This window comes from Macrotis lagotis, chromosome 4 (assembly GCF_037893015.1).
Source record: "Macrotis lagotis isolate mMagLag1 chromosome 4, bilby.v1.9.chrom.fasta, whole genome shotgun sequence".
NCBI classification, from domain to species: Eukaryota; Metazoa; Chordata; class Mammalia; order Peramelemorphia; family Peramelidae; genus Macrotis; species Macrotis lagotis.
This window is the reverse complement of record NC_133661.1, coordinates 25,216,444-25,230,699: the sequence shown is the minus strand read 5'-3', so window position 1 is coordinate 25,230,699 and position 14,256 is coordinate 25,216,444.

The window sequence follows — 14,256 nt, the reverse complement described above, 5'->3', positions numbered from 1 at the left end:
AAAGGGTATTTTATTATTGCTCTTTGGGCATAGTTCTATATTGCTTTCAAGAAAAGTTGAATCCATTCACAACTCTACCAACACATCCATGTCCCAATCCTCCCACAACCTCTCCGACATTGATTGTTTTCCTTTATTTCTCATATTGGCTAATATGCTAGGCATGAGATGTTACCTTATTGTTGTTTTAATTTGCATTTCTCTAATCAATAATGATTTGGAGCATTTTTATATGATTGTTTGCATTTTTATTTGTTTGAAAACTGTGTTCATATGCTTTGATCATTTATCAATTGGGGAAGAGCATGGTGCCCATTAACAGCAACAATGGGATTTGATCAACTCTGATGGATACAGCTCCTGTCAGCAGTTCAGTGATCAAGGACAATCCTGAGTGATTTGTTAAGAAAAAATGCCTTCCACAACTAGAGAAAAAAATAAGGAGTCTAAATGCAGAGTAAAGCATACTATGCTCACAGTTTAAAACATCTTTTGTTATTTTTTTCTCTCTCATGATCTTTCCCCCCTTAATTCTAATTCTTCTTTTATAGCATGCCTAATATGGAAATATGTTAAACATAATGGTACATATACAATCTATATCATATTGTTCACTGCCAGGGGAAAGAGAGGATGGTAGGAAAATGGAATTAAAAAGTTTGCAAGAGAATGAATTTTGAAAAATGTTGTTGCATGTAATTGGAAAATAAATACAGAAGAGAGAAAAAAGAAACTATTATTCTGATTCTGCTACATCTGCTCTTTAATTAGTGAGTCCTTTGGCCTCTGTGAATTCCCTTGAAAGGTAATGGGTCATAGCTGTAAGGTCATGAATCTGGAATTAAAGATCCTGGCTTCAAGTTTTGATCCAGCCTCTTACATGCAAGGTAACCTCCAGAAAGTTGCCTGACCTCTCTGAACTTTGGTTTCTTCATCTATAGATTAGGGGATAATAATTCTTGTCTTTTCTACCCATCAGAATGGTTGTGAAGTTTTACAAATGTTAAAGATCTTTAGAAACTCAAATTTTTATTATTAAACTACAAGACTGCTTTATATTATCCACAAAAAATCATTGTTATAATAACTAGCTAAAACTTAATGAGCCTCTACTCTGTGCTAGGAATTGTTCTGAGGAATTTACAATTATTATCTTATTTGATCCTCCCCATTTTGCAGTGGAGAAAACAGAAGCAGATAGAAGTTAAGTGACTTTCCCAGAGTCACACAACTAGTAAATATCCAAAGTTGGATTTGAACTCAGATCTTTGTGATTCCAGACCCTAGCAACTTTTGTTTCAGTCATCTAAATGTATGCGCCCTTTAGAGTTGGGATGACTAAGATACCTCCAATCAGCTTCAATAATATCCTGACTTACTTAACCCATTTTGTTCCTTTACTTAACCATCTTTAGCTCACCAAGGTAGCAATTGTCCTCAGCTATTATTAGCCAATAACTCCTATGAAAATACCCAAGAATGCTTAACTAGTATTGATCCAACTTAGTCACCTGTTCATTTATTCAAGTGACTTCTCCAGAGCCTCTTATAGTTATTCCAAATTTACATACAAAAGAATATCTTTTCCAACTGAGCATTTATGCAAAGTTCCTTTTATGTTAATTTCCATCAAACAATCTCTTGTAAAACACAATCCTTCAGAAAAACAGACATCGATTTGTACAATTTCTAAACTTTGCTCAGTATTGCTATAGAGCAGTGGCTCTAAGCAGTGCTATAATTGAAATTCAGGGTCCTTTCTACAAATAACACAGAAGAGACTATAGGAAAAGAAGATCCAAGTAGGAAAATTAATGAATCGTGGAATATGATTTGAAAAGGATCTCAGAGGTCAGCTAGTTCAACCCCTACCTGAAAAGTAATTCCCAAAGCAAGCACTTTTTTTTTCTCCACTTATAGACCTGCCTGCAGTAATGGGGAATTATGATCACCCAGAGTAGTTGGTGTACAGAAGAAGGAGCAATTACAGTACTAAGCCTGGAACAGATACTTTATAAATACTGAAATGGAAGAAAATAAAATGAAACAAGTTATAGAAAAATCACAACTACAGATACTAAAGGAGTTTCTTGATGTAACCAGAGGGACTATAGAACATCATTATTTTTACTTCTAGACATGAAATGGCCAGTGACCTAATCAAAGATTACTACCTATATGTCCTTGAGGAAGTCACTGAACGTATCTGGGCATCAGTGTACTCCTCTGTACAATGAAGGGGCTGAAAAAGATAGGGTCAGATCTGTTTCAGTTCTTCCTCTAGGATATTAGGCTCCCCAACACTTGTCATGATTTAAATTTGATTTATGGTCATCTAACTAGTTTTGACTCTAGCTAATTGTGTTTTCATTCAATCTACATCTCCCTCATATCTTCAGAAAGATAAGGACAAATTTTATCAAACATATTGCTAAAGTCTAGGTATGTGACATCCATGGCATTCATCTCATTGATCAGTTGAGTAGCCCCATAGCCAAAGAAAACACATTATTACCATTTTTCTTGAAGTCATCCTCTAGACTTTGATGTTCACCAACAATCCATTCTAGAAATTCTCCAATCTCAAAGAGTTCAAAAAAAGGAAAGAGAACCTATTTGCACAAAAATATTTATAGTATCTCTTTTGTGGTGGCAAAGAATTAGAAACTGAGGGAATGCCCATCGTCTAATGAAGTTGTGGCCTATGATTGTGGTGGAGTATACTGTGTTATGAGAAAGGATGCACAGTATGACTTCAGAAAAAACTGCAAAGACACATAAACCGATACAAAGTGAATAAAAAAACAGAACCAGAATAGTGTGTTCACAGTAACAACAATATAGTACAATGATCAGATGTGAATGACTCGGTTATTCTGATCATGACAATGATCCAAGACAATTTCAAAGGATCAGTGATAAAAAATGTTATCCATCCCCAGAGAAAGAACTGCTAAGAGATCAAATGTAGGCTATTAAATGTAGATTGAAGCACACTATTTTTCACTTTGTGTTTTTCTGATTTGGTGGGTGGGGCAAGGGAGATGTCAGGTATTTTTTTCTTTAGCAAAATAACTAATAAAAAAATTTTTATGATTGCAGAACTATATCAAGTTGTTTGTTGTCTCATGGAAAGGGGAAGAGAAAGAGGGAGGGAGAAAATTTTGAACTCAAAATTTTTAAAAAATAAATGTTAAGGGGTGGCTAGGTGACGCAATAGATAGAGCACTGGCCTTGGAGTCAGGAGTACCTGAGTTCAAACCCGGCATCAGACACTTAATAATTACCTAGCCATGTGGCCTTGGGTAAGCCACTTAACCCCATTGCCTTGCAAAAACTAAAAAATTAAAAAAAAAATAAAATAAATGTTAAAAATTATACACATCGTTGGGAAAAAATTGTTTAAAAAAAGAAGTTTCTCTGAATGCCATTCCCTTTCTGTGGCAATCAACAAAAACAAGAGAAGCAGGAATTTCTTTGCATTTAATTTTCATCATGTAGAGGCAATTAGGTGGATGGACCTGGATTTAGGAGGACCTGAGTTCAAATCCAACCTCAGATTGTCAAGACATTGTGAAACTATAAACTTGGGCAAGTCACTTAATCTCTATGTGCTTTAGTTCATGGGTGAAAGGAATAGGAAACCACTCCACTATCCTTGCCAAGAAAATCCCATATGGGTTCACAAAGAGAGCTAGACACAACCAACCACGAATGTGTCAGAGAGTGTACTAGATTCTAGGAAGACAAAACTACAAATGGACATTAGCTGGTCTCAGAGAGTTTACATTACACCAGAATGAAAATCTTAAGTTGCTTATTGCAGTTTCCATGATGTCAATCAATCAGTAAAAGTTTTTCAAGTTCTTACTCTGGTTTAGTCATAGAGCTAATTGTGAAGAATACAAAGAAAAAGCCTACTGGGTCCTTGCCCTCAAGGCAGTTCTATCCTAATGAAGGAGATAACATCCCCATAAACAGACATAAACAAATGTAAAGAGGAAGGCCCTAGCTAAGTAGGAGAACCAACAAAGGTTCCTATAGAAGAAGACACCTGCTCTGAGTTATGAAGGGAGTCAGGAATTCTAGGAGGCAGAGGTAAAGACATAGAACATTCCAGACATCTAAGTCTGCTAGGGTCAAAGCTCAAATACAGGAGATGGAGAGTCATAGCTGAGAAAAATTAGAGCTTACATAGTTTATTTCTTACTATGTAAGAAGGCTACAAATATAGAAAGAATCCTGATGGCAAAAAAAAAAACCATTAAATGCCAGCAGAACCTCTATATGATCTTGGGGTAAGAGGGACTCATTACAATTTATTGAGTAAAGGGGTTACATGATCAAACTTGTTCCTTGGGTGAAGGATGGATTGGAATGGGGAAAATTTGAAGAAAGGAGATAAATTAGAAGACTATAGTCCCAGAAAAAATCATGGGAGAATCACAGTGGCAACTAAATGAATGGAGAGAAAGGTACTAAAGGGAGAGATGTGACAAAAATAAGAATAATAAAATGACAACCTCCCTTTCTTGCCAAAACCTCACACACCCACATGTATCTTCAATGTGTCCTAAGTACTGTCACCAGTGGCATCCCCCATCACTAATCTGAGTTTAAGGCTAAGTGACAGGGTGGATTAGGGCACTGGCCTAGGAGTCAGAAGGACCAGAGTTCAGATCCAGTCTTAGACACTTGAATTACTGGCTGTATGACCTTGGGAAAATCACTTGACCCTGGTTACCTCACATCCAGGGCCACCTCCAGTCCTGGTTCCTATCTGGTCACTGGAACCAGATGGCTCTGGAGAAGAAAGTGAGACTGGTGAGATAACACAGTCCTCCCCTCCTCAAATCCAAATTCATTTGCTTGCCATGGCATCACCTCCCTGATGTGTGGTCTTCAAGAATGAAGGACAAACATTATTGTTAATCTGAATTTACATAACTAAAATTCCTTTCTGCTATTGACTCTCTGCCAGTGTCTTGATTCTAAGTAAAGGCACAATCTTTGTGAAGAAATTCACTCTAATGGAAATGCTATACTTAAACTAAGTACTTTTAAGTAACCTTAAGTGTTGCACTTACTATAGTTCTTAGGGATAAGTATTCCCCAATCTGTTTCACAATCTATTCAGAGATACAACCCATCAAAGTCAAATTTCTACTTCATTCTGAAGCCCATTCCATACCCAATCATTTATCAAGTCTTATCAATTCTACATTTATTTCCTCTCTTGGCATCTTCCTAGTACAGGCCTTTATCACTTGGCCCTAAGAAGAGATAGGGGTATTTATTTGTGTGTCTGTCTGTCCATCTACCTATCTTCATTTTTTTTTCACCATTTGGTACACTTGACTCTACCATTATACCTGAAAAAGCTCCTTAAGGATTTTGTGAAGGGCAGCTAGGTGACACGGTGGGTACAGCACCAGCCCTGGAGTCAGGAAGACCCGACTGGACTCAGACTGGACTCACAATAATTACCTAGCTGTATGACCATGGACAAGTCATGTAAACCCATTGCCTTCCCGAAAAAAAAAAAAGAATTTTATGAGATTGCAGTTGTTTTGGAATCACTCCATGGTACCCTTCTCTTCTATTATTGGAGGGCTAGAGAGCAGAACTCTTCCCAGAATTGTATTTAAAGAGATAAAAGGTTAGGGTTACTTGTCTATCTTTAGTGTTCACCTGGAACTCAATTCTCACCTAAGACTCCAAGAAGCTGTAACATTTGCAGTAGCTTTACACTGTCATAAAAACTATCTAGGCAGACAGAGTAAGCATAACCTACTAGCCTCAAACCCACTGATGAATTAGCAAAATGTATATCCCAAACATGTGAAGACTTCTCCAATGGAATGGGTAGATGAAACCAATTTGATCCAATGGCCAGGAAAGTGGTCAGATGCCAAGGTCATCCACAGCATCCTAGGGTTTCAGAAGTTGTCTTGATTTTTGTCATGTCACTGAACTCTGATTCTGCAAGGGAGTGAGATTGATGACTTTGTTCAACACTATGTCATTTAAATTCAATTTATTTTCAAGTCAAGATCACCCATAATGTCACTGGTTCTTCTTCAAAAATGAAAGATAAGCACCAATTTGAAAAGGGCTCCCCAAGTCACTCATCTCTTCATTTCTTATCAATTTGTACTTTTTTCACAAGACTCCACAACCTTCTTGCTCATTCCAATCTCTACTTTTCAGTTTGATTTTTCTGTCATCATGCCCCATTAGATTGTAGCTCCTTGAGGTCAGGAACTGTCTTTCTTTTAATATTTTCATATAACTCAGCTGGATCCTAGATTTCACTCTCCACCATGTTTCTGAATGTATTCACCTTTCTTTATACCTAGTTATAAATATTTATAACTTTGTAACTTTTATACCTTTATACCTAGCTATAAATATTTCAGTATTGTGTGTCTCCTTTGAAGGCATTCATACACATATACACAAACAAAACCACACAAAATACCTTGACACAAAATGCTTCATTTATTTGTCCTGTTCTAGATTCAGTCAATCAAGTATCATTTATTAAGTGTCCATTATGTTTCAGATGCTATGCTAAGAGATATAGCCATAAAATCCAACTCACCAGTGGTTTGGAGTCATGAATAATTTCTTTTTTTAGTACATTTCCTCATTCTTCTATCAAATTTCTCCTCTTGGATCTTAACTTTCCTACATATCACAGAAACTTGTGCACCTGGGGCAGTATTGAACTACCCTGAAACAATTCATTTTTAAACAATAATAATAAAAATAAAAGAGCAATAGACCTTCAGAGGGGTTCCTCTAGATTTATAGCAGTAGCATAGATTTAAGATAAGTGTAATAATTTCCAGATACCATCCCCAAATAGAGCAGAATTGCTTCCCAAGCACCAGGTTGTTAGAAAATGACCTTCAGAGGATAAAGCAACCACTTCGGCTCTAAGCCGTTCTTACGTGTGCAGCCTGGAAAATAAAATGGTTCTTTGAAGCATTGATGGAAAAAGGGGGAAAAACTACTTATTGCCTCCTTTTCACAACTTTTATCTAGCTGGACTGATAACTAAAATCCCAACTTCCTATTGGTTCTCCTTAAAATATCTCATTCAGGAAGTGGCTAGGTTGCACAGTGGATAGAGCACTGGCCTTGGAAGCAGGAGGACCTGAGTTCAAATTCAACCTCAGATACTTAATAATGACCTAGCTGTGTGGCCTTGGGCAAGCCACTTAACCCCACTGCCTTGCAAAAACATAAAAAATATATCTCATTCAATGATCAGCTCTGAAAGATTAAGAAAGCTTCTGACTGAACATTAGGACAGGTAGACCTTTCAAAATCATGGAGGACCTAAAAAGGTCCTTTAGTTCTGAGGTTCCCAACTTGTTGGCATGAAACCCTTGGTGGTAGGGGAAAGGAGGGAGGAGGGGTAAGGTTATTGGAAGGGATTCATAAGTTGAATTTACAAATAAAGAAGTATCCCAGCATGCATGAAATACTATTTTTCCACATATATATATTACTATTCCCCCAATGTACACAGCTATTGTAGCAATTAATGATATAAAAATCATTTTTAAAACTATTGGATTTTTGAAAACCATAATTGTGATTCTATTGAGTTAGGAAATATACAAATGTATAGTGATACCATCTCAGAAATTTATTGTCATAGAAAGTTGATTGGTTCCTGTCTTTCATTCTCAAAGAAAACCAAAATGACATCACCGTACTAGAGCCAAGGTACAATGTGTCCATCTGTGGCTGATCAGACCCATAGGAGCTTAGAAGGCTCTACCACAGGTTGGGCACAAATCGCCCAAGCCAATATTGTGGTAGATACTCTAAATTTGTGCATCTTGTATTTCTTTTAAACTACTTCAATTCTGCTTTACTAATATAGTACAATCCCTTCTTTGATGTAGTAAGCCATGTTGGACACTCCTTTGCCAGGGTCTCCCTTGTCATGAAATTAAATTCAGAGTTCTTTGGAAAGACATTCAGAATAACATCATATGGCTTCTTCTAATCGCTCCATGACCATTTGTTTGTTTGGGTTTTTTGGCAGCCAGGCGGCACAGTGGATAGAGTACTATTCATGAGTTCAAACCCAGCCTCAAACACTTGCTAGCCCAGGACAAGTCATTTTACCCTGTTTACTTGGGTTTTCCAAAGACCAATACATTGAGTGGTTAAGTGATCTGACCAGGATTAGAGAGCTGGCATGTCTCAAGAGTAGGACCTAAAACTCAGAGAACAACGCTACCTGAAAGGATACTTCAATTCCACAAAGTTTTTGTTAAGTGGTTCCAATATGTCTGGGGGTGTGAGTACTAAGAATACAAGAACAAAAGTGCAACAGAGTCATTCTTCTTGAGATTAGGATATAACTCCTGTTACATAAATAAGTAGGTCCTTGAAGTTTTTGATATTACAAAGGGATGATCCCAATGCTACAGTTTTCCATTCCACATAAAGACTTTCCTCTGAGGGTTTGATATATCATGGGTCAACACAAGAAACTAAGTTGGAATCATGGGTCCACAGAAAAAATTAAATGGGAATTCTTTGGGGGGTACGGAGGTATGGAAATGTCAGATACTCCATGAAGACTATCAGATGACCCCAAGAAACATATAAATGTGTAAAATATCTATAAAGAATTATATAATATCAAAATATTATATCTTTTAATACCATAATAATTCAGATTTCTTCTCTTGTACAAAGGCAGTCTGAAAAACTTTTATATCCTGTAAAATGGGGATAAATATAGTGCCTGCCTCAGAGGGCTATATAAGAATCAAATGAGATAATATTTAAGAGCTCTGCAAATCTCAAAGGGCTATGTAAAAGCCCTCTTGTTATTGTGTGCATAATAAATTGTTGCGTTGATTTGTGTGGCTGCTCTATCACCACTACTCCAACCCAGGAGAATATACATTGGGGATTCTTAACCTTTTTTGTAGCATGGTTCCCTTTGGTAGCCTAGGGAAGCCATAGATCCTGTTTCAGAAACATCTTTAAATAATTGGAGAAAATACTAAAATTCAATTAGAGGTTACCCAAAATAAAGATGCAATTTTTTTTTTCCATCTCAGTTCATGAACTCTCTAAAATCAATCCACAGATGATCCCTTGGGACCTTTTGGAAGCCAGGTTAAAACCCCCTGATAATAAATGTCCTTTGTCCATCAGCTCACAACCTTATTTCCATCATCCATCCCTCTACAGAATTAGGCTTTTATGAGGTACATAAACCAAAGCAGTCGAATAAGACATGAAGACTCTTAATATCCAGATTTCTAATGTTTTCTGCAGTACTATTGAAGGTTTGCAGAATAAACATACCATAGAAGTGGTGATTAGAACAGAGCCTGCCAATTTCATTTGCTCTCAATTCTTGACTTCCCTCTCCACCTCCTGCCCATCCCACCTTCATGGAAAAGCACCCTAGGAGCCTAATGACAATTATGAACCTTGCCTTTTATGGAGAATCATAGTCCTTTCTTTAAATAACACACACACACACACACACACACAGAGTTGACTTTTTAAAAAATAGTACCAATACTCAGACTTGACAAAAGGGAAGGCAAGCCTGCTGAGAAGGCAGCCACCTGGAATGATAGTCCTTAAGCAGATGGTACAGCAACAAATTAGCCCAAATGTAAGACTCACAGACTAGTCCTGGAAAAACGTTGCACAGATGTTTCCTAGGATAATCCAAATGACCCCAACTACTCTTGCTGTTCACAGTTGGCTTCAGTTATAACTGAAAGAGGCATTTTTTTTGAAGGTGCCTTTTTGCTTATTATGAACCAAATTGAGAGAATGAAAGGCAGCCCTTTAGATACTGAAGGAGTCTCCTCTAGATTGTAATGACCAAAGGCCTTTCATAAGGTTGCTTAAGAATGGGAAACTTGATCTCCATCGGGAAACAGATTAAATCATGAGACAAGTGGTGGATAGGATGTTCCTAGGCGTGTTGTAGCATAGTGTGACTTGATGTGGTAGGGAAAGGATGTTACCATTTCTCATGACTTCTCCGCATTGTTTGATACTATGGACAAATCCTACCTTCTTAATAGTAACTTCAATCAACCAATAAACATTTCTAAATATCTATTCTATAAACGGGTACTGTCTAAGTTGTAGAGATACAAAAAAATGACAAAAGATAGTCCCTAGCTTCAAGGATATTACCATTAATCTGGCTTCTTCTTTGGCTCTGTGACACAAAATTCATGATTCTCCTCCTATTTCCCTGACCACTCCTCTCTTTTGCTGGCTCCTAATTCTTTTCAAATACTTAATACTATGACCGTCATGTGGTAAATTGTTTTATAAATGTTTATTCTATATTTACTTGGAAGTAACATCCACTCTCATAGATTATCACTTCTATACAGAAGACTCCCAAATGTGCATCTCTCCCCCAATCTCTACCTAAAACTTCAGTTGTTTTCAACTTCCTACTTAATACTCTCACTGATTCATCCCACATATTGACATATCAAAGGTTAAATTCATCATCCTCCCCCATCTAAAACAAAAATGAACCTCTTCATTTTTCTTCATGCACATCTATAAAAACATCTACTCAGGTTCATTTTTGTCAGAGGAATCATCTCTAAGTCTTCCAGGACCCTCACTCCCAAATCCAATCCATTGACAAATTCCACACATTTTACTTATACTTAGATTATCTCTCACTTTGACCCCACCATTTTAATCCACCCACTTGAGGTATGCAACACCTACTACCTAGGCTATTGGAAGAACCCCCTTCACTGGTTTGGCTCTTTCTTCTCTTCCATAGTCTCTGCAAATATGTTCTGACCTCTAGTTCATCCTTCATATGTCTTTCTGAATAGTCTTCCTGCTTTGTTCATCTTATACTAATCACTTCTCCACTCCCCAAAGCCTTGTGGAGCTCCTAAGAGTCTATTAAATAATGTATAAAGTGCCAATCATGATGTTGATGGTCCTCTATAATTCAGCTCCAAACTCGCTTTCCAGTATTGTTGCATCTATGGACATTATTCATTTCATAGAAACTCACCTACTCTGAAACCCCTTTCCACTATTGCCTTTTCCTTCTCCGTTCCTTTCCATGATCAGCTAGATGGTAAAATGAATAGTATTGGAATTGGAGTCAGAACTGAGGTCAAATCCTGCCTCAGATTTTTTCCTAGTTATGTGACCTTAGGTAAGGTTTCTCCATAAATAGAGATATTAATAGCATCTCCCTCCCAGGATTATTATGGAGATTAAATTAGATAATAATTATAAAATACTCTGTAAATCTTAAAGCACTATACTAATTCTAGTTGTTGCTTTTACATAGGCTTGAAATGGGCTTCTTTCCATTCCATCCTCAAATCTGACCTGATAAAATCCTTCTAAGCCAGAGAGCTGCTTTCTCTTAGAAGCCTTCATTTATTGTCCTAAATCACTATAGTAATGGCAAAGAGTTGGAAATTGAGGGGGATGCCCATCAATTAGAGAATGGTCGAAGATGTTATGGCACATGAATGCTATGGAGTACTATTGTCCTATAAGAAATCATGAATGGTCGGACTTTAGAGAAGCATGGGAAGAATTTCATGAACTGATGCTGACTGAAGGAAACAGATCCAAGAGAATATTGAATGCATTAACAGCATGTGAGCTGATCAACTAGATTTAGAACAACCCTGGGAGGCCAATTATGGCAACACCATTCACATTCAGAGAGGGGAAAAAACACACAATCTGAATGGAGACAATGCTCACTTTTTTAAGTTTTCCTTCCTATCCCATGGTTTTCTTTCTTTTTCTTTAGTCCTAATTTCTTATACACAAAATGAGTAATATGTAGACATATTAAACACAAATGTACCTGTACAACTTTTACCATACTATTTACTACTAAGGGGAAAAAGTTGGGAAGAGAGGGTGGTAGATAAATGTGCAACTTATAAATATGTTGAAAAGCTTTCATATCATGTAACTGAATAAATAAAATATTAATTAAAAACCACTATAATAGAAAGGGATCTCTCCTTCCTTCAATTTCCTGGCTTATTTGTGGTCCTCCCCTTTGTATATATTATATTTTCTCACATCATAGCTATTTATGCAAATGTCTCTCCTTTTAGAATGCAAACTCATCCATAAAAGGTCTATAACCTGTTCCCTTCTGTTGCCCCAATATCAAGCTTTTCATATTGCAGGTGCTTAATAAATAGGAAGGAGTTTAAGGCCAAGCTATTCTGTTCTCCTCAAAAAGAGAGTTAATAAGTTAAAATTATATCTGCTCTGGTATATATTATTAGTCTAGGAGAAATAATTTTTAGACTCAAACTGCACTTTTGACTGTTATCTTTTAATGAGGAAAGAGTACCTCAAGCCATATATTCAAGGCTTGAGTTCTTTCCCAATAGATGCCTTTTCTGCAAGAATACACTTAACAAATAGTAAATAAATCCATTTATCTAAGTTGAGAGGAAAACAGAAATCAGAGAAAACATATGTGGCAGAATATATACCAGACAATACAAAATGTATGTACTTTCCCATTGGGAATTTGAACAAGAGAGTCTCATATCTCACCCAAGGGGAAATTCCCTGGGAAAAGAGATATAATCAAAGTGCAGGCTCTTCTACAGGCTGGATTTTTCCCCAAACTTTTCCCTCCAAGGAAGAGTTTGGAATGGCAGAACTTTTTTCTAGCAGTGAGAAGTCCAAAGATCAAAATCTTTCCTCTCTAGCTCTCATCAACTTAATCCCTCAGGCTAGAATGGAGCTTTGAATAATCATTCTCCACCAATAATAAGAGTTACATACTAAAAAGCCTTTGAGATAAGGGTTACATTCCTATCCACCAGCCCTTAGGGAAAGGACAAGGGAAGGGAATAAACCTTTAGAAAATAGCTTGGAAGGGACTGTGCTAACACTTTACAAATATCTCCTTAGATCTTCACAAGCACCCTGGGAAGTAGATGTTGTTATCTTCATTTTACTGTTGAGAAATATGAGACAAACAGAAATTAATAAAAATGAATTTTAAAATGTCTTGCAGGGGGCAGCTAGGTGGCACAGTGGATAGAGCACTGGCCCTGGAGTCAGGAGGACCTGGGTTCAAATGTGATCTCAGATACTTAATAATTCCCTAGCTGAGTGGCCTTGACCAAGCCACTTAACCCCATTGCCTTGCAAAAAAAAAATGTCTTGCAAAGGGTATTGCATCTAGTATCTGATGATGGATTAGAACTCAGATTTTTCTGACTCAGTGTTTAAGCAAAGTGCCACCTAACTGCCAGTTTCTGGCACATCTTAGTCATTTGGTAAATGTTTATTAGCTACAAAAGAGCTCACTCTCCCCACCCTTAACCCATTTTTGCATCTGAAGTTGGAGATCTTTGACAAAGGCACAAGGATTTAAAGGAGCCTGGTTACAGTTATCAATGAACTCATGGGCTATAGGCTGGATCGGCATGGACCCTTCTCAAATTTTGGGAATGTGTTTAAACAGCATTTTATTAATAAAATCATCACAGCCTAGAGCACTAGAGCAGAGGCCAGTCAGATCACTAAGAAGAGTTAACCAGAGCCTATTTTTGCCTTTCTTTGCATCCCAGCATTTCACCTGATATACAGTAGGCACAAAATAAAGGCTAATTGTCTGACAATTTAATTTCTGCATATTCAAGCATCCTAGATTTTTCACTCTGTATATAATTAAAGGAACCTGCCCCAAATGCAATTAAGATTGATCTTTTTTTTTTAAAAGAAAGCTGACATTAAAGTACTGAGAAAAACAGCAAATGTACAGCTTAAAAGAAAACTTTGGGATTAAACACCTGCCTCCTCCCTGGGGCACCTGAACTTTCTTTTTTTCCACACTTAACCACCTTGCCCAGTGGAGGGCCTTCTGCCCTTGTGTCTTCCTCTTCTTCTCATGGCTCCACCATCTTGCTCCCCTCCACAACTGCCATTTTAGGAAGGGCTCAACCATTCTTCATTTCATTCACATCTGGATTCTTTCCAGATTCCTCATCCATTGTCTTCCCTCCTCTCCCCCTTAGAACAGAAGCTTCTTAAAGATAAAGATTGTCTTGTTTGCTTCTATAGGCAGTCCCATTATTTAACACAGGACCTGGTCCATTTTAAGCAATTAGTAAATGTTCTAGCTACCTATCTACTATATGAAAATGGAGCTAGGAAACATTTTGCCAATCACTTGAATTCTCAGAGGACATGAGCTCTTGTCTC